The sequence below is a fragment of the Mus caroli genome, chromosome 5, assembly GCF_900094665.2.
Source record: "Mus caroli chromosome 5, CAROLI_EIJ_v1.1, whole genome shotgun sequence".
Classification (NCBI taxonomy): Eukaryota; Metazoa; Chordata; class Mammalia; order Rodentia; family Muridae; genus Mus; species Mus caroli.
The window spans coordinates 98,340,054-98,353,131 of NC_034574.1; the positions used below are offsets into that span (position 1 = coordinate 98,340,054).

The following is a 13,078-nucleotide window of genomic DNA, read 5'->3' on the forward strand; positions in this document are numbered from 1 at the left end:
AAAAAAAAAAAACAACAACAAAAAAATGAAGATGAGTTAGTCTCCAGCTTTTGGAAATCTGCTGTTTCAGTAAATCCCTGCAGTTGTCCACACCTCCCTTTTAACCTACATGCATATTTATTCTTTATACAGCGCACCTTTAAGGGCCATGTCCGCAGAATGCTCAGGAAGAACCCAGACATAGAGCAATGTGACCCAGCTGCTCAATTGTAAACAACTGTCTGTTAAATCTGCCTTTCACTGGTTTTAAATCTTGTCGTACTTACTCTTTTTGTTTAGGTAGCATGTACAGTCTGACATAATTTAACACCGTGTTTAGATTATAAAGTTATAGTTCATTCATTGCAGACCAGCGCACTTACACATTTTATTAGCTTGGTTCCAAATGAAGACAAAAGTGTGGTGATAAATGATTCTAAGTAACCAAAATGAATTACCAGAGACACTGCGAGAAGCAAGACTGTCAGGAATGCTAAACCTAGAATGAGAGAACAGTCCAATCAGTTCTGCAGCGTACTGACACCGAGACCAGCACAGGATAAATCAAGGGTTGGAGCTACCTAAACAAACTGATACACAGGTCCGCTGCTCTGTGGCACAAGAACTCCCATTCTTTCTCCATTGCCTGTAGGGTTTCTTCCTTTTCACGGTGACCTTGCATTCGTCAATTTGTGTTTGGAGTCAGTGGCACACGACAATTTTTAATATACTGCACATGGTGTATCTGCTTGCCCAAGCCATCTTTTCCCCTTTGTAGCTCAAAGGGACGATGGGCACTGAATGGATCTGAATGTGCACACTCACTCTGGCTTGAAGGGAAGGGGACATTGGAATGAGCTTGGACTGTGCACGCTGATCCTGGCCCAGGCTCCGCCTGAGCTGTGCCTGGAAGCTCCCTTTTAACTCTGTGCCCAGCACACAGCTTTCCAGAGAATAGTTCAAAGACAAAGAGAAGCAGAAGGTGATACGGGCTTTGTTTAGGCACAGGCACCAGCAGCCATTCAGCTGTGCTGGAGGTAAAGGGAAATCACCTTGAGAGACCCGGATGTGATGGTGTTGAGAAAGGAACCTAATAGCAAAACAATCTGAGGGGAAAAAACATGTAAGGTTGAATATTCTCTTTTTATCAGAAGGACTCTATGGTGGTTTGAATAGGTTTGGCCCCACAGACTCATGTGTTTAAATGCTTGGTCAAAGGGAGCTGCACTATTAGGAAGTGTGGCCTTGTTGAAGTAGGTGTGGCCTTGTTGAAGTGAGAGTGGCCTTGTTGAAGTGGGAGTGGCCTTGTTGCAGGAAACCTGTTACTGTGGGCACAAGTTTTGATGTTTCCCCTATGCTCAAGCTATGCCCAGTGTGATACAGTTTCCTCCAGCCTGGGAGTCAAGATGTGGAACTCTCAGTTCCTCCAGCACCATGCCAGCCTGCATGCTGCCATGCTGCCTGCCATGATGATAATGGACAAACCTCTGAACCTGTAAGCCAGCCCCAGTTAACTGTTTTCCTTTATAAGAGTTTCCCTGATCATGGTGTCTCTTCACAGCAATAAAACGTTAACTAAGACAGATTCTATTATAATTACCAGTCAACTATGCTTACAGACATTTATAATGGTTAGTATAACTCCCACCTTTTGTCACCTTACAGAGGTGGAATGGACTAAACTCTCCACCAGATCCTCAAGTTTTATGTAATTCTCCGTGTGAGCATCTGCTAACAGTCTGTGAGGAAAGGTCTGAAGGACATGGAGTTGGTTGTGCGGGGAAAATAAACTCCTTCCGCACAGGTGAGCATGGTTTCAATGAGGAAGGCCGGCAGTCCGAGTGGAGCTAGGACACGGTGGGCAAGATTGGTCGGGTTTATGGCCCAGGAGAACAGAGGCTGTATTTGTGAGCAGTTTCCTCTTTCATGGGCCACTAGCCCCTGATACCTTGTGGGTGAAGGTAGATGTCAGCACTTTGATGTTTTCATCAGTGTGGAAGTAGACTAGGCCAGCAGAAATTATTTCTGTTAGGACTAATGATGAAGCTGGCCTCCTGAGAGACTGCATATCTTGGACAATGTTAAGGTTGATGACGGTAGGGATGGATGAGAGCTCCTTCTCCTTTGTGCATCTCCTGTACTGTGGGTCTAAAGCAGGTGATTTGGATACTGATCTGAACAAGGGTTGAGCGTGGTTCAGCAGGGTGTGCCTGCAATTCCAACCCACGGGAGGCTGAAGGATTACGAGTTTAAGGTTTCATCCTCAACTACATACCGAGGTCTAGACCTGTCTGGGCTATGTGAGGCCCCGTCTCAAACAAATATGGGTTGGGAATACAGCTCAGTTTAATGGAGCCCTGGATCTCTCTCACCTGGTAAGCTGTGATGTAGTGTGTTCCCAGCACTCTTGGAGATGAAGATAAGAAAAGCAGAAATTCAGTGTTGTCTTCAAGTAGGACCTGGAAGACAGCCTGGGATAGAGGCCCCTGAGTGATGGAGAGATGACAGCTGGTAATTTCAATAACAACTTTCTTGATGTTGGTAATCATCTAAACTTGTGGAATATCATCATTGGTGATAATCTTAAGAGGGTCAACATTCTAGGAACATTTAAAGCTTAGGTATAAAGCCAGTCACTGTCATGTACTAGAAAGACAGGCTTGAACAAAGATGTAAATCTTGAACATATCTTGCTTTCATGGCTTCCAGGTTGATTCTTATTTCTTGAATCCATGCCTACCTTTAGGCCAGGTTCTAGAGAGGAGAATCCTTTGTTTGGGCAAGCTTGTGAACTCTGGGCCTTGGTCCTCACAACGACCTTGTCTCCTTAGTGGTTCCCATGACTCACAGGGTTGCCAAGCAGTCCCTCTGCCAGGCCCCCTCCATCTGGAACATGTATGTGTGACCAGAATACAATCACTGAGTAGCCATTTGCCCTTTGCCCTGTCAACAGACCTGGTTCCATGAGGTAGGTAGGAGTGGCTCCCCTGGGTTGATGCCTCTGGTGTGAGCATTGTTGGTTTTCCAGAGCCACCCACTAGGCAGCGGCCACCCCCAATTCACCAAGCGAATACACGTGTGCATGTTAGTCTGCTGTTCATTCCATCCAGTGTCACAGCCTCCTCTTTCTGGCAGAGCTCTGGAAGGTAATCACACGGATGCTAGCCATACTGTCAAGGAAAGTCCACAGGGCTCTTGTCCCTGTTACATCATCGATAGAAACACTGGAAAAACCATGTTATCGTCTCTGATGCTTTGGCTACACCAATTTTATCCACGGTTTCTGCCTTACCTCGGCTGCTTCCTAGGGCCTGCAGGTCCTCACTCAGTGCTTCTTTCATCTTATATACCTGGGAGGAGCTAGTAAGGGAATCACCTTACTTGTCTTATGATGAACGTGTGTCAGTTCAGTAGTGAGGGCTTTGATTGACCTTTTCCTCCTTGTGAAAGTAGACCCAAATCATTGCTGGTAAAATTAGGCTTGAATTTAAAAGGAAAGACTTTTTAAATTGATTTATAAGGAAGACTACAGATAAATTGGACTTTGAGGGTTTTTTTTTAAAGGTTTTTAGATTCATTGATTTTATTTTATGTATGTTTTGCCTGCATGTGAATGTATAATGATGTGAATGTGTATTATGCCTGCAGAGGTCAGAATTGGGTGTTGGATGCCCTGGAAATAGAGTTAGGGGTGGATATAAGCCAGCACATGGGTTCTGGGAATCAAACCTGGCTCTTGGGTAAGAGCAACAAGTGCTACGTCATCTCTCCAATCTTACAAAAACAAGGTTAGAAAATTATCACAGCAGAGCAGTCCCAGGACCAGAGCAGAATAGCCCGTGAATCTCACCATTGCCCCACAAATGTGACAGCACAACCAGCCACTCTTCACACTGCCAGTGCATGCGCTGAGATTTGGGGCTATAACCCAGGGGAGCGGTGGGCCCTAATTGGTCTTCATGGCTGTCAGTATTCAGGGTGCTCAAAGAAACAGACATCTAGAAGACAAAAAATAAAATAAGATACAAACTCTTTATTTGTTAGGTGTCTTAACATTAGGAATTGAAAGATCACAAAGTTAGTGACCTTGCCAGTCTCCTTATTTAGCAGTCTGCGCAGAGGGTTCTATTCTATTATGACCTCGTTTTTTGGAAAAGCAAGCAAGCTGCGATGTTTAAAATGGCTGTGCGTGCTTGTGGAAAATAATATGTACGTCCATATGGTGACTGTGGACTGTGTGCAGCCGACTTTGACTGGAAACAGCCGACAGAAGGAAGTTAAGTTCTTGGTATATCTTGTGTGTCTTTCCTCTCCAGTAAATCCTCAGGGTTGTTGCGTATGATGGCCAAGTCTTTAAAGAATTCATTTTGAACAAAACTCCTCCTGCTCTCGTGAGGTTTTTGTCTTGGTGTTTATCGTCCCAGTGCTGGGATCTGAAGTGTTCTCTGTCTATTTCTGTGACTTTGTCCTGATAATCTCATTTGGATTTACCAGGCTCAGCAGCTGCTGTTTTCACAGACTATCACAAAGTCGCATTAAGGTCTCAGATTGATAAAAATCCTTCTCAGGGTTGGCCTAGATTATTCAGAGGTTGTTTTTGTTTTTGTTTTTGTTTTTTGTTTTTTTACAAAACACAAACCTTACCCCCAGCCCTTGTAATTGTCAGACTCAGAGGACCCACCCAATATATGCAGCAGAGCACAGAAGAGACACAGACAGGCCCCTGAGCTCTGTTGTCCCTTTCCCACCCCACCATACCGTCTGCCTACCCAGATGGCATTCAGTTTCCCAAGACATTTTTCACACAAGGAATTCAGTCAGTGATTATATCAGCAAACTTTATAAAAACTAATTGCCCATGGGACTCTTCCCTACTAATAATTAGGTCTTGACATTATATATGTGTGTGTGTGTGTGTGTGTGTGTGTGTGTGTGTGTGTGAACACATATATGAACGATCAGAGAGGTTTCCTGCCTTTTAAATCAGTGACAATGTGAACATCCAGCTCGAGAACCGCAGGCCAGTGATCAGGTTCCAAGAAACCCTCCACACAAGGTCAGTGGAAATCCTGAGGAAGGGATGCCTTGGGATCTGGAAAGGGGCGGTGCAGCACTAGATTAATTGTAGGTGACGTTGTCTGCTCAGGATCTGCTGGAAAACATGTGGGTGTGGCCAGGCAGGGACCGATCATTTTTAGACCTACCGGAAAAGCACATGCGGGACCCTTGCTTTTTCCTATTTTATCGTGTTATAAATCTTCCTAGTACAGTTTTTTTTTTTGTTTTTGTTTGTTTTGTTTTTTTTACAGAGGGTTTCTCTGTACAGCTCTGGCTGTCCTGGAACTCACTTTGTAGACCAGACTGGCCTCAAACTCAGAAATCCGCCTGCCTCTGCCTCCCAAGTGCTGGGATTAAAGGTGTGCGCCACCACCGCTTAGTACAGTTTAAAAAAAAAAAAAACAAAATAAAGTTTACAATAAAAATATGGTTGGTTGGACCTTGGAGCTTTGCTTAAATGTAGTAAGCTCAGGGTGGGGTCATGGCCCAGCATGCACCATCCAGGCTGAAGGTCACTCAGCTGTACCGTCTGCCCTTGCTCCTCCACACCCGATGAGCCGTGGTGGTTGCTAAAAGCAAACATAATGGCCAGCTTTTGCAAATTCCCATCATAGCCCATCTTCTTCAGCTTAGAATTCATTGGCAGCTTAAGCTCATGGGCTCCAGCGTGGATATAGTTTTCTTCTTCCAACTTTCCCCTTCTGCTCCTTTGCAAACTGTTTTTCTTCAAGATAAAAGCACAGCTATAATTCCCTGGTGAAATGGAGGTGAACGTGAGCGAGGGCATCTTAGTTAGCCCCCAGAAGCAGAGACAGCAGGCTGTTTATAACAGGAAACAGCCCACAACCAGGTCGAGGGCCTCCCGCCTTGGTGTGGCTTCCCAGAATTTCCCTGTTTCCTGCTTGACTCTTCTACCTCAGAGAGACAGGGGAGAGGACAGAGAATCAGAGGAATCTAGACAGCTGGTGAGAGTCAAGGATTGTTAGTTCTTTCACTGTGAATTGAGGATATCAATGCTGACGTGCTCATGCTTATCAAAATAATCTCCTAAGGGGCTGGAGAGACGGCTCAGCGGTTAAGAGCACTGACTGCTCTTCCAAAGGTCCTGAGTTCAAATGTGAGCAACCACATGGTGGCTCACAACCATCCACAATGAGATCTGATGCTCTCTTCTGGGGTGTCTGAAGACAGCTACAGTGTACTTACATATAATAATAAATAAATCTTTACAAAAATATCTAAGCTTTTGGGAATTTTGCAAGCCACTTGTTAAATGGTCATTAAAACAAAAACCAAAACCCCAAAAAAACTAAGTTATAGGGACAGCTCATTGATTAAGACCCCTAGCTGTTCTTCCAGAGGACCCAGGTTCAATTCCTAGCACCCACATGGCAGCTTACAACCATCCCTAATTCCAGTACCAGGAAATGCACATATACATAAAATAAATAAAAACCAAAACTATGCTCAGTGTTTCTGTAGAGTTGAGGTATAAGGTTGACGCATTTGTTATATGTGCATCTCAATTGCACTTGTGTTTGTTGGTTTGACATTACCCTTAGTGGGAATATTTATACCATGGAATATAGCAAAGTCTCTGAAGCCAGCCCTCCCTGCCCCACTTTTCCAGAAGATTGTTAAATATTTATAGCAAACCATTAGGTATATTTATGATATTTTGGTTATATTTTTCAGGTGTCTACTTAGGAGACATTGAAATATAAGCCATGTCTAGAATGTGACGCAGATGACCCAGAGAGGGTGGGCATTGTGATTATGATGTTGTTGGTCGGCATGTGGGCTTTGGTATGCTCACTCTGCTTTTGTGTGTGGTTGGAATTTCCCATAATAAAAAGTTAAAACACTAATTAAGGTTGCTACACTATAAACAAACAAGCTGTGTGTCCTCAGTGGTCAGGCACAGGATTCTGGCCCAGTACTTGGCTGGCCCTTAATTCTTGTTTTGTTTTGTTTTTTTTGTTTTTAAAGACAGGGTTTCTCTGTGTAGCCCTGGCTGTCCTGGAACTCACTTTGTAGACCAGGCTGGCCTCGAACTCAGAAATCCGCCTGCCTCTGTGGCCCTTAATTCTTACTAGCAAATCCCTTTAGTGTAAAACTCTTCTCAAATTTTGGAGCATGTATTCTGTGTCATGCAGATCATTGACTTTAAAGACCTTTTTCTCATTAAGTAGCATCAAGAAGTCACTGTGCAGTTTATGGTAGACATGAAAGCAAAGGACCCTGATACAGGTGTTCCCAGAGCTTTCCTTGCGGGTGGGGTATGGGTGGGGACACGTGCGATGGCTGGATGGCAGGTCCTGCTTGCAAAGCCATTTGTACAAATAGGAAGAATGAGCCACATTATTGCTCAGCAGGCTGCAGACAGCTATATTCCAGCTGTGTGCCCTTTAGAGTTACTTTCAGTCTAGCTAATCTGAGTCATCACTCTTGAAAGGAGAACTCTCGTCAGCTGCACCTCCCTGAGAGCTACCTTACTCATACGCTGGATGTGTGTGAAATTAGTGGCCTTTGAATTGAACTAGTTGTAATTTAATGACTTAAAACATCAAGGGCTACCTCTGTGCTGTCCGAATTTCACAAGGCAAACATCACAATATTTTTTTTTCTAACATGTATTGAGGTATCAAATGGAAAAGTTGTAACACCAACTACTTAAATACAATACATGTCTTGGTAAGGTTGGAATGTTCATGTCAATCTTGATATGAGTTTTGAGTATAATAGTTTCTTCCTGGATTTGATTATATAGTAATTCATACACACTTAATCTAGTTGACCAGAAAACTGAGTAATGGATGCAGTCAGTCATTATGACTGTCCCAGAAACCAGGGCAGTGGGGAAACCAGGCTTTGTGATAGGGACAAGGAGGGACAATAGCCTTGAAGGAGAAGTAGGCTCTGACACCCACCTTAAATGTTAAGTTATGCAGCCGGATGCTCAGTGGACGGAGGTAGGCTTAGATCATTCACCAGGTTTAATCACAAAACAAAAGCTTCCCAAGTCAAACTCAGATAAAATACTGAGATAAAATTTACCCAAAGGAAATGTGAGTGAGGGCAGGGGGCACCAACAGCAAGCAGGAGCATGAACCAGAAACAAGGGTAGGGCAGGTGAGGAAGCGACCCCAGCTCTCCCTCAGGCAGCCAGGCAGGCAGGCAGCAGGCAGGCAGGCAGCAGGCAGGCAGGCAGAGAAGTCATCTGAAGAACCCAGAGCCTTGGGAGTTTCTTCAGGATGTATAGATAGGAGGCATGGTTAAAAATTAAGTCAAACCATGGGGATTGTGACATGACTGCTAAAGAATAGTACAGATTTAGTTCCTACAGTGGAACGGGCACCGGCTGTGATTTACCCCAACACATATTTAGTGTCTGGGCCTGGTGGCGGGAAACTCAGTGATTTCCACAGAGAGCATCCGTGCTCCTGGGGTGCCCCACTACCAGATGGAGACAGACAGCAGGCAAAGCAAATAACCTTCAGGTAGATAAACCACAGGCAAACTGTGCAGCAAAGGAAAACGAGCACAATTCTTCAAATTACTCTGCCCAAGGACTCTGGGGGTGATCAACAGAAGGATCCTGATAACATAAAGACAGCACTCGTCTCCTAATGTGCTCCTTGCTCTTCATGTCGATGGACTAAGTGTATGCCTATGACCCAGAGTTGAGAACACAAGCGAGTCAGCATGGTTAGAGAGAAGTCATACTTCTGGGTGCTTCCAGTCAGGCAGCCAAACAGCAGTTATTCTGAGGTGCTTTCTCTCTTCCTCTCTTCCTCTCTTCCTCTCTCTCTGTCTCTGTCTCTGTCTCTCAATCTGTGTGTGTGTGTGTGAGAGAGAGAGAGAGATGTGTGTGTGCATTCTATAACACATTTGTTTGGAGTGGAAGTTGTTTGTTCTTTCAGACAGGGACTTCCTATGTAGCCCAGGCTAGCCTGGAGACCATACTTTCTCTGCATCTATCTCTTATCTGCTGGAATTACATATGTGTACCACAATATAGCAATAAATTTCTACTAACTTGTCATAAATAAAATTAAGTTGCCTGTCTTTATATAGAATTCTTTTAAAATAATTATGTATTTATTTTATGTATACTGTACATATACCATAGTGTACACTGTAGCTGTCTTCAGACACACCAGAAAGAAGGTATCAGATCCCATTACAGATGCTTCCAAGCCACCATGTGGTTGCTGGGAATTGAACTCGGGACCTCTCTTCTTCACTGCTGAGCCATCTCTCCAGCCCTTATATAGAATTCTTTAGAGGGCAGTTTTGTACATAGATTGTTTTTATAGGAGGCCACATATGTTTCTTTTTTTTTAATATACTTTTTCACATTACAAAGTTCAGGACTTTATATCCAACATCCCAGAGCCTGTAGTAGAAATGAGCAGCCCAACAAACACCACACACACACACACACACACACACACACACACACACACCACACCCGCTCACATTCTCCTGGGACTCTGATTGACTTTTCTATCTGCTTGTTAGTCCTCTGTATCTTTGAAGTCCACAAGCTCTGGGGCCTTCCCCTTTTACAGCTCCTGCAGCTGTAGCCCTCACTCTCCTGCACTGCTGGCCTTGTGGCCTAAACCAGGCTTGTCATTTGTCCTTGTTTCCCAGTTCTCCTTAATGGTTAGTGTGATACCAAGACCGAATGCTGAATGAATGCCTGGAAAACCCGAGTCCGTTCCCGTTAGGGAATCATTGTAACATCTGCTGGGGAGTGTGTAAACGTGCGGATAATAGGCTCGCCCTAACCTCTTTGCCCGGAGTCCGAGCTCAGTGAAATCATCCTTTCTTAGTTGTCCTAGGGACCACCAGTCTACCTGCTCCCTTTCCTATCTATGTTTCCCTCTTGAGGACAATGGTCTGTTAGCACTTTTCAGTTAAAAGCTACATTTGCCAAATCCTAAGGCAAAAGATCCTTAGATCGGTTCACTACCTTTGATCTGACATGAAACAGTTAGCAGGCTGCTCGGAGACCCCCACTTTCGATAAAGCCTTTCCCAGCCCAGCTACCGGTGCCCTCCTAATCCCTGCCATGTTTCTTTATCACCATGTTCCCCTGCACAGCTCCTCACACCGTTTCAGTATTTTCTTTATTTACATTTCAAATGCTATCCTGAAAGTTCCCTATACCCTCTCCCCGCCCTGCTCCCCTACCCACCCACTCCCACTTCTTGGCCCTGGCCCCCTGTACTGGGGCATATAAAGTTTGCAATACCAAGGGGCCTCTCTTCCCAATGATGGCCGACTAGGCCACCTTCTGCTACATATGCAGCTAGAGACACAAGCTCTGGGGGTACTGGTTAGTTCATGTTGTTCTTCCTATAGGGTTGCCGACCCCTTCAGCTCCTTGGATGCTTTCTCTAGCTTCTCGATTGGGGGCCCTGTGTTCCATCCTATAGATGACTGTGAGCTTGCACTATTTCTTAAAATACTGCTTCATTCTTTCAGACTCCATGACTCTTTTCTAAGTCAATCAGATACTCTATTCTGGAATCTGCAGGCCCACGCGTCTTCACTACCCAATTTATTCACAGAGATGCCACCCACAGACACATTAACCTTGTTCAGGACCACAGGACGTCTTTCCCACCAGGCAGCATCTTTTCCAGCCCCTCCTCTCACCCCCACCCCACACACCCATAAAGACTAGGGCTGCAGTATCCCCCGGGGCTGTGGTAGTCAGGAGAAGTGCTGGTTAGTTGTGTTTGGAATTTGTCATGATGGCTTAAACCTGTAATCTAGTCCTAGGGAGAAGTCAGGACAGTGAGAAGCTCAAGGTCAGCTTTGGCTACCTAGTGAGCTTCAGGCCAGTCTGGGCCACACAAGAACCTGTATCAAAACAAAGCAAAGTTCAGTACAAAACTATATTCGGTACTTGGTGTCGGGGTACACTTTTGGTCTTCCCTAGACACATGTCTTTCCATCTTCTTCCTTCATTACTTGGGGATCAGACACAGAGCCTCACACCTATCAGGCAAGCACTCCACCACCTAGCTCCAGCTGAAATTACCTTTTCCTTCGGAGCTGAGATTCTTTTTGTAAAAAAAAAAAAAAAAAGATTTATTTATTATATTTATATGCGTACACTGTAGCTGTTTTAGACATACCAGAAGAGAACATGAGATCCTATTACAGATGGTTGTGAGCTACCATGTGGTTGCTGGGATTTGAACTCAGGACCTTTGGAAGAGCAGTCAATGCTCTTAACCCCTGAGCCATCTCTCCAGCCCTGAGCTGATATTCTTGAAATCAAGGGCATGGTTTACCTATCTCTTTAAGAAAAGAGCAATCTGCATACTTAGAAGTACTCCATGTCCAGAATTAGTCATCTGTGCCTTACCTGTTTCCTTCCTCATCCTTGTTTCCTGTCTTCCCTGACCTTACTGAGTGCCATAAGGGAAAACACAAACAAGAGCAATCCACTTCCTCGTCCTCTTCATCCCACAATTCAGCAAATGCTCAACAAATTCTCTGCCAAAATAATTGAATCAAGACAACTCAAAAATATGAGGCTCCAAAAAAAAAAAAGTCTCTAAAATTTAAGTGTAATCTTTGATAGAAGGAGCAACAGAGATGGGGGAGGGAGTCTTAGAGGAAAGGGCTGGTCTGCTTCTCTTTTAAAAGTGAGTGTGTTTGTGTCTGTGTGTGTCAGTGTGCCTGTGTGCGCACACACGCAGACATGCACACACAAGCACACAGACACACATGAATACACATATGCATGCACACATATGTGTACATATGTGTGCATGAGTAAACATGTGTACACACGGGCATGCACGCATGCAAACACACACACGCAACATGGTACTTAAGTGGGGAGAGAGAAAAACTTTCAGGTGTTGTTTTTCACCTTCTGCTATGTGAGACCTAGGGATTGAACTTAGGTTGTCAGGCTTGGCAGCAAGCACCCTCACACACTGAGTCATCCCTCACACCATGGCCACTGGCCTGCTTCAATCCTCATCTTTCTGTGTGTCTACAGAGAAAACATTTCAAGTAAAGCTTTACTCAGACTCTTCGATCTCTTTCAATGCAACAGCAGTAAAACTGGCTCAGTTTATTAGGAGTGGCAGTGCCCTGGCAGAATAGGCCATTAGGTATTTGTTAAACACATATAGGTATTTATTGAACACAGTCAGGACACGTGATTGGCATATTCCATATGTGTTTGTGCTCATATGCATGCACACTCAAATCAATTTGTTGGTCCCTCATTTTATTTGGGTGTCCCCCTCTTTTAAATTTTACTCATAATTGTGACAGCAGTGGACTTGCCTTGTGGAATGGCACTTATGTGTCCTTTGCTTTTTGTACAGAAACAGATGGAGGCTAAGGTATAGGTCATTGAGGGGCTAACTTACTTGGGTTGCTAAGAATATTCATAAAAATGTTGCACTTTATGTGATTAAACTTACTCAACCCTGCTTGAAGCCAGAAGAAAATAAATCAGTGAGTGAGAATTCCTTTGATCTTTCTAGGCTCTCTTCTACGCCCAATCTCCAAGGAATACGCAACATGGTGGCAGAGCGCATATGCAGCATGGTGGCAGAGCCCATAAACGACATGGCGGCAGAGCCATTAAAGAGCATGGTGGCAGAGCCCATATGCAGCATGGTGGCAGAATGCATAAACAGCATGGTGCCTGAGCCTATAAACAGTATGGTGCCAGAGCCCATAAACAGCATGGTTGCAGACCCCATATGCAGCATGGTCACAGAATGCATAAACAGCATGGTTGCAGAGCCTTTAAACAACATGATGCCAGAGCCCATAAACACCGTGGTTGCAGAGCCCATAAGCAGTATGGCCACAGAATGCATAAACAGTATGGTGCCTGAGCCTATAAACAGTATGGTGCCAGAGCCTATAAACAGCATGGTTGCAGAGCCTATAAACCACATGGTTGCAGACCCCATATGCAGCATGGTCACAGAATGCATAAACACCATGGTTGCAGAACCTATAAACAGCATGGTTGCAGAGCCTATAAACT

General features: G+C 44.5%; 1 protein-coding gene across 1 annotated transcript in view; it reads left to right on the forward strand.

The window, feature by feature from the left end:
- Lrrc8b (leucine rich repeat containing 8 VRAC subunit B) overlaps nt 1-13,078 on the forward strand; it is a 65,528-nt gene that overhangs the window by 15,901 nt on the left and 36,549 nt on the right. The window lies entirely within an intron of this gene.